The 14804-nt window shown below is 33.0% G+C and overlaps 1 protein-coding gene across 9 annotated transcripts in view; it reads left to right on the top strand.

Annotated features, from left to right (window-relative positions):
- The first annotated feature begins 209 nt into the window (after nt 1-209).
- The window catches only part of LOC148612277 (protocadherin Fat 4-like), a 56265-nt gene continuing 41670 nt past the window's right edge, over nt 210-14804 (top strand). For 3 of the 9 annotated variants that reach the window (XM_088593544.1, XM_088593549.1, XM_088593543.1), the window contains exon 1: nt 6021-6436. The gene's annotated coding sequence lies outside the window, so the exon portion shown is untranslated. Of the gene's footprint in view, nt 322-6015; nt 6437-10483; nt 10756-14804 lie in introns of those variants that run through there. The other 6 variants (XM_088593553.1, XM_088593550.1, XM_088593547.1 and 3 more) reach the window with 5 other exon arrangements.

The raw sequence follows: 14804 nt of genomic DNA, 5'->3' as shown, positions 1-14804 counted from the left end.
TAAGAATAGATAATAGTAGGATAGCAGAGGATAAAAAAGTCTTCAAATAACGTGTTTAATGCACCGAAATATGAAACGGCTATTTTTGGTATCAATTTTTAGAAAAGAATCATTCTACTTTCAAATTAGAATTGTCATTTAAACGCATTGTGTAATTTTGCGTTTTATGAGGGCGGCATGTTTTTCTCCACAAGTACAGGATGTTAAAATGTCAATTTTGATTATGAAAACATGAAAAAAGTTTGTTAAAGATCTTAGTGTCTTTCAAGGATTACGTAAAGCTGTAATTTTGAATTAAATATTGCATGGCTATCGACCACAGTGAGTTTAAATGTATAGATTTTGTAACTAGGTACCTTATGAATTAATTCTCAGTTTTGTGTAATTATAAAAAGTATTTTAAATTAGTAAGCAAAAAAGGTCAATATCGGCGGTACAAACTATCTTGTAAATGCGGAATTTCATATGCTCCGTGTATAATCTATCACATAACGTGACTAGTACGCGTAGTCAAATTTACACTTTTGTGTTTTTGCGTTTTGTTAATGATATGTTGTGAACTATTTATTCTGCTGGGTTTGCTTTGTTGAGTTGGCAAGAAATCTTCGATTTTTGTTCTTACTTGGATATAGCCTTATTGTCATTCAAGCGGCATTTATGAGACTCCGAACAAATCTGAATATGATACGTTCTAATTCCGGGTTGTTATAGTCAATGTGCATAGACTTTCAAACTTTCTACATAGCACTAAGACTAGTAGATTTGAGAGATGATTTTAATGGGGTTAATAACAAATCTTAGTCAATAAAACATTAAGATATATAAAAAGAGGATTGGATCAGTGGTTTACCTAAGGAAAATTATAAATGCGCCTAAACATAGGAAAAGAAGTACATAAAACAAATGGAATTGTTTGTTTGTTTCTTATGTATAAGAAGGCACAGTGAATTTCAAAGATTTCGATTGCATTAATTGTATAGATCCAATCAAACATTTTTGCTTAGACCAAAAATTTGCTTTGTGTCTTCACAAACATCCAAGCCTCTTCGTTCCCTTTCTTTGTTTTTTGTTCATTTGAAGCGGAAATCTTATTAATAAAATGACCTGCAAAGTTACAAAATACGATTCCAATATGAAATATATCAGTTTGGTATACGAAGGGGTAGAACGAACCGCTATCATCAATACTGTCCCGCCAATAGACCGGTGCAATAAATTATCCTTTATTTTCCGCGAAGATTTTCTCATTACCTGACATGAAGACTTCAAATCAAAAGCTACCCCAGTATTCAGTTACAAAATGTACTTCAATATCAGGTCTGTGTGAATGATACGAGTTTACCTGTTCAATACTTTTACTCACTTTTAATTTACGACAGCCAAAGTCTTTTCAGAACCTGTTCTTTTGACACCTGGGTACTATTAGTGAAAGTTATGTTTTTGTTTTCAAGAAACTATTCCAAGTTTATGGCTTACAAGTTTTTCAAACGGAGAAAACAAACAGGTCAGAAAAAGTGTCTTGGTGGTGCAGTTTTTTAAAAACCTGGTACCACTATGAAATAAAATGAATGTCTTTTGATTCTTTCTTTTGGCTTATACTGGTGTGTTAAAGACTAATATCGGCGATATGGAATAATAATAATAATTAAACAAATCAATTAGGATACATTAATGCACTGTTTCGTTAAGTGCAATAAAATCCACCTAGGCAAATAAAGTGTTGTTTTTGCTGTTTTCTTTGAGTTGCATTTATTGCATTATTAGTATTGTCTTTTTTATAATTAATACATTTTCCGTTTCTCAACTAAACTGATAAGTTTTGTTGTAGCCAGTACTACAAGATATTACAGATATGTTCAGTGGCGTTCCTTTGTGTTTTCCATGCTTATAACAAATTATGTCAAGAATTGAGATGGTAATATAAAACAAAGAGGTACTAAACAGTTTTGTTTAGTATTATATAATTATCATTGCAAACATACCAAATATTTACAAAATGAACCAAATCGGGACTTGTATTTGAACTAATGGAGAAATAACACTGCAAAGCTGCTATTTAAATAGAACACTTCATATCTTACTGCAAATGTCACATATTAAAAAATAATTTCAGAATGTGCTTTTTAGTTTGGTTTCTAATTTTACATTTCGAGACCTCAAAGGTCAAGGTCGACATTTGGCATGTTTACCAAAAACTGCTGCGGACGGCAATATATGCTAGTTTGTCTAAAATACAGCTGTTAATTCTTGTTAGAATTTGAGCAAATCTGATATGAAAAAATGGATTTTTTCTTACCAGCAAAGGGAAGTTAGTCATACGAAAATGGTACAACATTTTTTTCTTAAAAATCATGATTGATCTTTTACCTAATTTTGTAAGAGACGTGACCACAGTCGATGCGTACGATATCAATATTTCGATAGGGCTTGAAATAAACTTTTCATCGATATAAAATTTAGCCATATTATATTTCGATGCATTAAATTTTCAAAACTTGATAGCCTGCTATCCTGCTATATAATATTAATAATTCTTTTATTAGGAATCAAATAGACTTTACTCAAGTATTAAGTTTACCGCACATATTTTCGAAGTATTGATTGACAATACCATCTTCACGTTATGGTTTTTGTGGTTTGATAAATACTGTGAAGGTACTGTTATTCGTGGGTATCAATTTTTGTGGTTTAGGGAAAAATATCAGTTCGTGGATTCTTGAACCGTATTGGTCGTATTGGTCCCGAGGCATCGGCGAGGGCCAATACGGCTGTCGAGGCCAATATCATTGACCGAATCCTATAACAGGGCCAATATTAAACAACATATTTATTGAGAAGTTTATTAACTAACTCAACTAGATGATTTGTAGAACAGTTGTTTTCGAGTTTTACCAAGAACATGTAAGTTTGTTTGCATAAATCAGTCTTAAATATCCTTTTTGTATTTGTTTGTGTTTCTGCAGCTTTTAGGCCTGGTGATCAAAGTTCATGAAATCCAGTTCTGACTAAAAATGGCGGTGTCAAACGACCGGAAGTTATAATGCCGTATTGGCCCTGGTTTGATCCATATTGGCCCTCTTTTTTCATATTGGCCCCGTATAATTGCCCGGTTTGAATTCATATCAATTGGTCAGTTGTTGAAATATTTAAACGTTTTTTTGGGGTAGTTGGTTAATAATTACACAGTATTACGAAATATTGAAAGGAATTTAGTACATATTACTTATAGCAATATTTGCCGAAATATTATCCGATATCGTTTATTTGTTCTAGTTTTGTACAATAAATGCGCCTAGGATTTGTATGACGTTGATTGTGAAATTCCTTGAATAGTTAGATATATTACTTGTCGATTTGCTTTTTGATAGAAGAAAATCTAGAAAGACGTTTATTTGATTATTTGAAAATATTTTTGCAGAGTAAAGGTCGTTTAAAGTTTGTCTATATTTACAATTTTATCAAATATATTGACAGAAAGATCAGTACGTCCACTGCTGGTAAAGAAAACAGAAATCAATAAATGTCATGTTGAAGTTCATATGCATTTTGTCATTTTACCTTTATATAAAGACAATGCTTTTTTGCTCAGTATGACTGTTTTACGCGCATAGATCTTTTAGAGGAAAAAAGGTTTTATCTATTTTAAATATTTGGACATTTCTTTAATTTGCGAATTTCTTTTTATATGAACATTGGAGAAAAAAAATATATTATTAAATATTCCAGTATGATTTAGTAGAAATAAAGTATTCTTGTTGCAGATAGTTTTGTTTACGTGACAAATACATATCATTAACAGCTACCTTGATCGTCTATGTTTACAATGATATAAGAATTATTGACAAAATGATCAATACATTCCTCTGCTGGTAACGAAAGACCAAAATAAATGAATAAGTTATTGAGTCATAGGGGGAACGGTCGCTAGTTAGCTAGCTAGGAGGTTTAACAATTTTTTAAAATTAAAACAAAGTTTTATTAAAAATGCGTATTTAACGGAATACGGTTTGCAGCTAACAAAAATTAAATTAGATATGTTTTAAAGAGTTGTATAAATGCAAATAAAAAAACCTGTAGTTCCTTGCCTAAAGAAATTGCAGTAAATTACTGTGCAGTAAAATTGAGCACAGAATGCATATTGTATAGGGTGCCCAACATTGACTTTGAGTATCGTAAATAGAGTGATAGCAATTTAGGAGGAAATGCGTAGAATGCAGTGTTTAGTGATATTTATTTTAAACTCCAATATTTCTACAAGTCAAATAAATATTAATTTTCTCTGGAATCAAGTATGCATTTTGCTGTACGCTGGACGGGGAAGTAATGGTTTTTCTTAAGACCTTTATTGTTATATTACGAAACGAAGACCAACTTATCGAAGACGTCTGCATATAGTCCAGTTATTTTTTTACCCTTAATCTAAACAAATTGCAACAGAAATTATTAAAATGCTATTATTTAGCATTTTGATCCAAATAAGCACAGGAAAAAAGGCCAACAGGATTGTACATGTTGAAACCTCAACATAATCGTTTCAAATTTTCACTGGAAATAAACATTGGAAATGTTAGATAACTCTGTAAAATGGTTTAAAATGCAATGAATATGACTTTTCTCATAATTAAAATGTATTAATAGTAGACAATTTAGCATTAATTAGACGAGTCTTCATGTCTTTTACCGAATACTTAGATTTAGAAATAAAAAGGAAACTATATCTAATTTTTTTAGATAATGAAGTTGTAGAATTCTAATTTTGATGAAATTGATGAGGTAAAAAATGCTAGTCTTTGTGGTAAAGAAATTCTTTCGGCAAAGTCAAAGCTTTTTATACATAGTTTAAAGATATAATCAATTACAATCACAGGAAAACAAATAGATTCAAGCAGATGGAAGCGCTAGAAATTATGATTTTTTTCTGTTATTTAAAATTACTCAAGTATTTAAATGTACACATAATAACCAAATGTGTCATATATTTAGGGTAGCATAACATGTGAGATAGTCAATAAGGAAAAAAAGACACTCCATCAAAATGTCATATTTTACATGAAATGGATTAAAATAACACACAAATCTGACAAAAACTATTGTTTTATGATGTTATATCCCTTTTTCATAATTATAATTTGAATAGGAACTTCTAAACGCTTATTTTGAGTTACCTGCAACTAGAACTTTTAAAACTGTTTCCTGTGTATATATTGGTAATAATACTATATATTTGAATCAAAACATTCTCTGTTGCAAATTTGTTGCAAAAAAAGTGTAAAATTTATTTTGACTAGATTGTTTTATGATTTAAAACGGTTCCACGATCATACATATATTTTGTTTATAGAAGTGATTTGAACAGAAATGGTATTAATAAACCCTTGTTCGAACAGTCAAATAATTAAGCCCTCTGTCTTTAATGAGTCTCTAACAATTTTCAACTACTTTTAAGTTTATAATGTCCCCACTAATAAATTATATGGCTGTCGCCTTCCTGCATTTTGATGGAAATAAAATATTCGTCGATAGAGATTTATTAGAGACAATGACAATCCCTATGGATAACAGCAACAGTTGATAAATTCAATCAACGACATTCCTCATCGAGACAAGCACGTTGCAACGAGACCGCTAGTAATCTTAAATCACCTTGTATGTTCATATTTTACATGTCCTTCGATATCTATATTTTAAATATTCTAAAATCGAAAAACAAATGTTTCTGCTGTCTGAATAAACGTTGTCAGTCAAAATTGAAGGATACTTTTCACGACACAAACATATTATGTTATGGCAAAAGCATTTCTTTACAAATTGCATTTATTTTATTGAGTTGCCTACTGAGAAAAAAGACAAGTTTAGTCTTTAATTGTTTTCCAAACATTTATCTCGGTCAATCGAATTTAACGTTTAACCAAAATTTGAGATAGCACGTGAAAGTTGAAATTCAATAATAGAAGAAATAGAGTAAGACTATCGTAGCTTGTAACATTTAGGGCATCGTTTGAAGTATGTTTTGACGATAAAGGAATAAATTTCCGGAAGAGGTCAATTGGTCCACAGAGGATAAGATTAAGGTCATAATAATCGGTCAAATATAAAAGTCTTCCCTATTTCAAAGATTGAAAGATAATTTGGATTGTTTTCCAACTTAAGACCTAAGTAGTTGAAATCTTATCCACAGGAACGAAAAAAAGGAAGAATAGCAGAAATGTGTGTGTTTAAACTTGATAATTCAACGGAAAATTATTCCATTGAAAACTGGGATACACTCAGGATAATTTACAGTGCGCTTATTTAATGTGACATGAATGCATAGGTAAAACAGACAACATCAAAGATATATCCACCCTTTTAAACTTTACCAACACTTGTAAATTTCTTATCGGGGATCCTTAAGCTCGACGAGGTTTATCCAAATAGGAAAACGACCCACAAAGGCGTAAGTAGTTTGTTTATTGCAAAAAAATCCCCAAAAAAAAACAAAAACAAAAAACATAAACAAAAACAAAAACAAAAAAACGAATGCTTTGTTTCTTTGTAAATTGCTGTTTTTGGTTATTTCTAGTACTATTGTTTTAAAAAGGTGTACTTTTTTAAAATTAGAAAAATAATGTAGACGTGTATCCGCGGAAGACTATATGTTTGGAAGAAAAATAATTTGTAATCACAATGTTTTTTTAGATACGCATTTTTGTCAATACGCATTATATTTATCTCGAGTTAAAGTGTTATCTAAAACACTTTCTTGTACATATATCTATTTGGTTTTTGATGGCCGTTAAACGTGCAAACTAATATTAAGCATCAATAGGAAAACCCTATAGTTATTTATTTTAATTGCATTTTCTTGTCGATTTAGATAGTAGACACGGTAAATCATAATTGACTTCTTAAACGTTTCAAGATTGATTCCATCCATTTTCTCTTTAAATTGAAGAATACATAGAATTAAAGAAATGTAAGCGTCAGTCGTCATAAGAATCCGACAAGGGGTGAAACATGGTGAAAAAAACCCGTCATTTTGATAGTGTAATTTGACTATTTGCACGATCAGAATCAAAGAGAAAGATTTTCCATATCGAGTTGCATTGAGATATAATTACATTGAAATGCATTGTAAATGAACATTTCAAGAGCAAATGACGAGCAAATCCAAAGATGCAGAGATCAAATAATGTTATTATCAAATCGAGAAAGGACTCTTGACAGTCAGGGCGAGGGTTTTTTTTTTTCTTATTTTTCCCATTTTGGCTGATTCCTACAAATACCTACACATAATTATTTTGATATTTCCATGTGTTTTTTCATTGTAGTTTGCTTTTAATCTACACAATTGTGTGATTTACGCTTTTTCTAACTACTTGAATTTAACCTACATCTGATTGCAATAATCTCTCTTTTCTCTCATTTAAACAAGGAAGTTATGCTAAGGATATCGGTCAAAAGATAAATTTATGAAATTGATTTTCGAATATGGAGACGCTTAGAAGAACAAAATTTTTGATATTGAATTGAATGATTTAATAAATTTAAAATGTGTTTGATCGATATTTTTGTTATTGCTATAGTGCCCTTTAACTCATTCACTCAAACCTGCAAAGACCTGTATTTTAAAACAGCCCTTAAAATAAAGTTTTAAATTGTTGAATTTCATTTTCAAATAATCATGCACATCGTTCAATTATCCGATTAACGGATACAGGTATATTCTAATACTTAACTTGGAAGCAAAATGGTAAACATAAGTATAAGGAAAACCACGCCATTTCTCTCAAAATGATATTCAATTGTTATTCTAAAAATAATGAAAAAAGTAGGACATGAGATATGGTATAACCATAATTCATAAAAATACAATGTAGTCCATTGACCGGGAGGGTCAACCGTTTACCCCCAACGCATCAACTCCATGATAGTTTTAAGGTTTCTTTATACCTCCCATTACCGAATAAATGTATCGCCAAAGAATTTTCTCGGAGTCTTTTTCAGTATAAGCCTATATTTGTACCCCACTGGGTCAAAAAGCCAAGCGTTTAGTAACTCCATCGTTCGAGTGTCTAAGTCTCATTGGAAAAGCATGTGTAAAGAAACTATATACATGTAGGTATCATCATGTAGTCCAACGTCTGAATTTTACAATGGTACTATATAAATTGCTGTAACATTTAGGATATTGTAGTAAAATGAAAAATATGTATCCTACTCGTTTCTTTCAATATCAAAACCCCTACACAAAAGCTTATTTAAACTTCGTTTTTTTAAGAAGAAAAATGACAATATCGGGTTATATAGAAGACATTTTGAATAATAACTTTTTACGATTTTATAGTAATTCTCTACCCTCCTCCCACAAAAAAAAAAAAAAAAAAAAAAAAAAAAAAAAAAAAAAAAAAAAAAATAACAAGTGCCATAATTGACTAGATGTTTTTGTATTTTGGGATATCATTACCTAAAATATGAGTTTTACGGTGTCGGTATGCTGTAGATGATAAATATGGCCAATTTCTGTGATAGAGGTTATGTTTTTAACATTAAAAAAACCTTTTTGAGATGTATGTTCTTGGATTACTTATGTAGAGAATCGACTTATCTATCGAACGATACCACTTTGAGACGTTGCTACTGAAGTGTCTCCAGCAGCTGTTGTAAGCGATCTGAGTTCCCTTACGCTATGACTTGACAAGAAGTTCTGAAGCCCGCTCTAAATTTCCCCTTGTTTCGCTACTGCGCCTGAAATTTCCACGTCACTCATTTCAACGTTCCCATTTCTATCAGTGGGTGAGGGTTCCCTTCTGGCTCTGTTAGGCGATACTTCATTGGAGGCAGTAACACAGGCACTCGGATTGACATGCTCAGCAGAATTGGATAATACGGTTGCGTTTGGCATGCCGGTGTCACAATTATTGTCTCTACTGACTCTTTCGCTATCTTCGCGAGGCATCGATTTATCATGCAGAATGGCGGAAATGCGTATCCCCTCATTTCCGTCCATGGTATCTGAAAAGGGCTGTCGGACTGTTACAGACTTGTCCCAATTTATTAGCCAACCCAAGTTGTGAAGTAATCAATCCAATGTGTTTCGATCTCTTATTAGGATCTCCTTGTTTTGATTGAAGATAAAGGTGTCGTTTAAGTAGATCACGAGGCGTACACCTATTCGCCTCAGTATTCTTACTATTGGTTTCATGATTTTTGTGAATGTATGAGGACCTGACCCTACCCCTAACGGAAGACTTTTGTACTGATATGTCCGACACTTGTGGGAAAAGCAAAGATATTGTCTGTGATTCTCATGTATCGGGATGCAAAAGTACGCATCTTTTAGATCGAGGGAGCATATCCGGTCCCCCTTTGAATTATATTTGTCACGAATTGAAAACCCTCCATTTTGAAATGTTGGTATTTCACGTAATTGTTCAGACTTTTCAGATTCAAAATAGGTCTCATTCCCCCGTTTTTCTTTGGTCTTACATTTTAAGAAGAGGTGACTGAGAAATTGTTCCCCTTGGAGATTTTGGATTTGTTTTATTGCCCCCTTTTCTAACATTTCGTTAATTTCCATTTTTATGCAAAGATCTTTTGATTTTGAGAATTTCGGGGATCTCACCGTTATTTCTTGGATGTTATTTGCTAGAAATTTTATCACATAATCGACTTTGCTGAACCGGAAGGGCCCGACGGAAAGGGCGTCTTTTTTCCATAACGTGGATCCTTGTTGTCACCCATGTCCCTTGCCATCTGTTTGGCTTTTTTTGTTGTTGACTTTTCGTTCTAACACTCTATAAAAGTAATTTCCGAAAATCATGTTACCGGTGTTAACTAACAATCCTTGGTTCTTTCCAAAGAAGGATTTTGCCATCTTCAAACTTCTCAAAATCGTAGCCATGTCGCTAACACGCCTTGTTGTTGTATAAACAAGTAACGTTAATTTGTCCTATTAAAAGCACAGTCTTTTCGATCAGGCTTACCAGTTCAGTGATTGGCATTTCCAATGTTCCTTTCCCATGGCGGATCCCGTCAATTTCCGTTCATATTGTCCCATTGTCTGAGCAAGCTTCTTCTGAATGTATTTCACACTGTTATCTTGAATTTTTAAGAATTCCATCGGTCTAGGATTGTCAACTAAGTCCTCTATAAAATTATGAGCCTGCGGAGGCGTGAACAAGTCGTTTTCCGGCACTGGCGTTTCATCAAGAACTTTGATGCAAGCATTTGTCTGCAACTTTGGTGTTGAAGAATTTATGGGTGTATTTAGACATACCGCCTTTCAGTAAAAAATTTGATCCATCATCCAACGGATCAAAACGTTCAGCGTCCGAATAATCCGATTGTCTATCATCAGACACGTCCATTGTACGACGACGTTAATGTTCATGTGTTCATTCTTGGTCAGATTCGTAATCGTCGGAACTTTCTTCCAATGGGTCTGTTGATTCCCCTAAATCGTCGTCCGCCTTTTCTCTATAATCATAGTCTTTTTTTCTTTTCTTCTTAGGAATTCTGTAACCTTTTGGAAGATTCGGACGCTGAACGTTTGACCACCACTTTTCCGTCGGACTTTTCATTTTTTCTGACGGGACGTCCGTCTCACGATCCGACATATTGTCTCAAACAAATGTCTATTCAATTTGTGCCAATAATCCAATAACCTTTTGGGGTGCTGGTGCTATCAAAAGCTGGATGGAGATCGATTTGAAAATTGTTAAAATTCAAAGATCGTCTACTCGGCGAAGCCGAAAGGAAAAAGGAGGCATAAGGGTAACTATCCCTGATTCCTGGCTTTGAAAAGCTCAATAAGGGAAATCCAGGAAGAATATATTATTATACCTTACTTCGGTTTTACAATAAACTTTATCTCAGCCTACGCGTACTAATATATACGTGAACAATGTATTTTTATTTGTCATAACAAATATTCATCTAAGATTAATTGAATGAAACTTATTGTATTTAATCTCGTGTGCTTGCGACATATAACGACCATATATAAAATGCTACATGTAGCGCAAATCCGTATTAACGTTTAAATGTTAGTATAGTTTTGTGAAATTTCTTTGGTTACATTTATACTTGATGTATGGTAAAACATACTTTCCTCGATCGGGATTTATTAGGTTATGATACTTGATACACGTCTTTAGAACATTTCGTGATGTTTTACTATGACGTAGCGCACGCAATTGCGGCTGTGTTGAAAAAAACACCACACATCTCTCTTAACCATAAATGTCTGTTGTAAACAATCAAACCTATGAATATGCGAAAGCTGTTTACTGTTGGAATGAGAACAAATTATGAGTTTTGAATATTTGTCAAAAATGGTACTTCTAATACTTTATAGTCATATTATAGCCTCATATCTTGACCTACACTTAGAAATCGATGGTAAAGAAAAACTATTGACCAAACTTTACGACAAACATGATGACTTTTCATTCAGAATTGTCCATCTTCCTTTCATCTGTGGCAACATCCCTTCGGCTCCTGCGTAGGAAGTGTTCATATCACAACTCATACGTTATGCCAGAGCTTGCCGAAACTACGCAGACTTTTTGTATCGCGCTAGAACTCTAACAAATAGGCTTCTGGAACAGGGTTATGTTGCTACAAGATTGAAATCATCAATACAGAAGTTTTATGGTAGTTATCATGAACTCGTGGATCGTTATGGTGTATCCATCTGCACCATGAAAACTGATTTATTCAACGGGTCATAGTTTTCCTTCCCTCGTTTGTCTTTTTATGAGCAACTCGGCGGGTGTTTCTAGAAAAGCAGAGGACGCTTACCCTACCGGTGCACTTGGTCCATGCTCGCAGATTTTAGTGGAGTCCGAGTTGCTCATTTACTTTTGTTACTTCGTATGTATGATTTTAGTTACTTTATGTTCTTTGTTGTGTATGTCTGTTTTCCATGTCTGGTCTTTATCCCTGTATGACATTCTTTTGATTTCCGCTATAACCTTGGGTCCTTTGATTACTCAGTCAATTAAACTTGTCAAAAACCCGTAAAAAACGTCGAAATTCCGATTGTCAAGTGTAACGAATGCAGGTCTGAAAAAGCTAACATAGCGAATTGCGCTAGTGTAAAGGGTACAAAATTCGCCAAGGTTTGCAGGTAAGAAAAACATTCTATGTTCTTTTTGAGATAATTATCGAAATTGCGTTAATTTTAAGGAAAAAAAAACCAACAAAAAACAAAACAAAACAAAACAAAGTTAAAATGTTGGTAAATGTTCAGATTTCTTAAAGTGTTCAGTAATCAAATTCTGTTATTAATGTAAGAACTTATTTACATAATAATCTTTTCCGAATAATATTTCCTATAAATGAGCAAACTTTCAGCAATTCTACGTCGGCATTTGATAAAATTTTTAGTACGTATAAAGTAGTTGCGTCTTTTTGAAATTATCTAAAGACATATCAGATGTCAAAACATTTCGGGGTCGTTGAGAAAATTCCATGCCCCAACGCTGTTCTACAATCCATTGGCAATTTCTTCTATGAAATAATGATATTTTGTTATGGTACATACACTTAGGAATACACATATTTCATTTTTATGATTTTAACCGTTTAAAACTGATTAAATTCGAACAAATCAAATTCTAGTGATTTGTCAAACTTTCAGTTTTTCAACGTTTGGATGTTTTCCGTCGATCGGGAAATGGGAAAATAAATCGGCACTCTATTAATAGTGGTCAAGCTGTGCAGACATTTGACTCACAAAATGAACCTTCAAGCGGTTTGTTGAATATCCAAAAGTGCCGCCTTAACGCTTCCGGTGACGTAGGTTACACCCATTATTTAGAGTGTAGCGCTAAATTAAAGCGTTATAAATAATAATAATAATAATGCATATTATAAAAATGATAATAAAAAATAAAATAAATAAAATAACAGCTATACACAATAGATGAAAATAGTGGTTATGCTTTGAAGAATAATAAACCTTACTTCAGTTATGGCAAAATCTAATGCAAACCTCCCTAATTATTATTATCAAGTTTTCATCCTTGTTATGCGTTGTGTTTCTATGTTTTTTTACGGTCTTGACTATATTTGCGGATCTCACACGACCGCTAGCGACTGGGCGGTATTTTTTACACTCTGACCTACGTCCAAACACTACGTGGGTCCGAGAGCGTCTTTCCACTCTGACTATTTCGGAGTACGTATTTAGTATGCGTTGATTAAGATCAGCAATTTTATAGTTCATTTTTAATACCAGTAATCAACGTTTTAATTGAAATACGCGAATAAACAGTCAGGACAGTAGCTTCTGATAATAACAGCCCAGGTGTACGGGTAAAGATGAAAGGATCTTGTCCAGTGACACATATGGCTGCACCCACCTCACCACCGAAAGTTTATCAGCTGCTCTTTACAACGTTTTGGCCAGAAACAAAACTTGTCATTTCTTTCGAGAGTACTATGTAGTGTATTTATTAAAGAGCACATTATAATAATTAACAATGTTCCAATTCAATACTTTCTACTCTTTCTATAAGTGGCCATATTTTGATCCCGTACATGTACGTCGGTGTAATGTCATTAGAATTAACACAAGCCAGTTGTTGTGCCCATAACGAACTAAATCTCTATGCTTTAGAGTGTCAAAAACTAATATTGTGTTAACAATTACCGGAAGTAAACAGAGTTCAACGTGCTGCGATCTTATTATTCTGCGCTGTGGGAAGCTCTTTATTTACTTCTGAAATTTGCTGTATGGACAGAAACCAACAAATAACAAACCGAAAAAGTCACAAAAAATATAAACGATCATCAGGAGACGATTTGGAAATTCTTTAATGTTTGTCTCCGATACTTCAGTTAGACACTTAACCTAAGTTATTTTGTTTGCGTATGTCTGGCGCATTGGAATTGTAAACGTCCAAGTTTTTCTATTGGCACACTATATTCAACAATCTGCAGACACTTACATACTTGTTGATACTAACGCGTGATTAGAAAATGAGCGCTTGATTTTTTTATATGTTTAATTGTTTGTTGGTTGGTTCATGCCATTAGAACGCAAATCTAGACTAGTTGCTGGCTGAAATATGTTGTCCTCTCTCATTGTATTAAAGCTTTTACTATAACGCAGAAACAAATAATGTTCATTAATGATGTCTTTCGAGATAACCTTACATCCGAAAAAGGTAATAACGCTGACGGAATGTTCCAACCGCGCGGCACTGTTAAACTTTGTGGATTCGTCAGGAACACTACACTCTGCCACCTGTCTGAACAACTAATATTGTTTATTTATTATGACAATTAATCAGCGATTATGTTTTTGTGACGTATAATTGGACACGTTTGTGAGTCCTACAAATATATTGTATATGTTCCGGCTTTTCGGGTCAATGCTTGTTTATTTAAAAAAAACCCAACTTTTAACTGGATGGCGACATAACCTTTTGAGAATGTTGAAATAAAAAAAATAAAGCAGCATGTTATGAATGTGGATACATCAATAAATTTTGCATACTTGTGTTTCAATGTAATTTGGGCATTTTAAAACCAACATGGAAAAATCAGTTTCCCTTTTACTCCGATGAGTTCATGTTACGTGAAGACTGTAATAATAAATTTGAAATTTTTAACAAATCTGATATTAATTTTCAATCTGTTTGCCAATTTGGTTGCGTAACTAGACGGTAAATGTCATCATTTGACTTGTATTCCTGGAAAACGTCGAATCTCTTTGAAAAAGGGTTATTTTTAGCATATTTTCTGTACATGTTTATTTTCCTATGTTTTGAGATATAAGTTAAACATACCCCATTACTTTCTTAAGTATATTA

Source organism: Perna viridis, chromosome 7 (genome assembly GCF_037379345.1).
Source record: "Perna viridis isolate PV_CMFRI_1.1 ecotype Kerala chromosome 7, ASM3737934v1, whole genome shotgun sequence".
Classification (NCBI taxonomy): Eukaryota; Metazoa; Mollusca; class Bivalvia; order Mytilida; family Mytilidae; genus Perna; species Perna viridis.
This window is presented reverse-complemented; position numbering and strand designations above follow the sequence as displayed.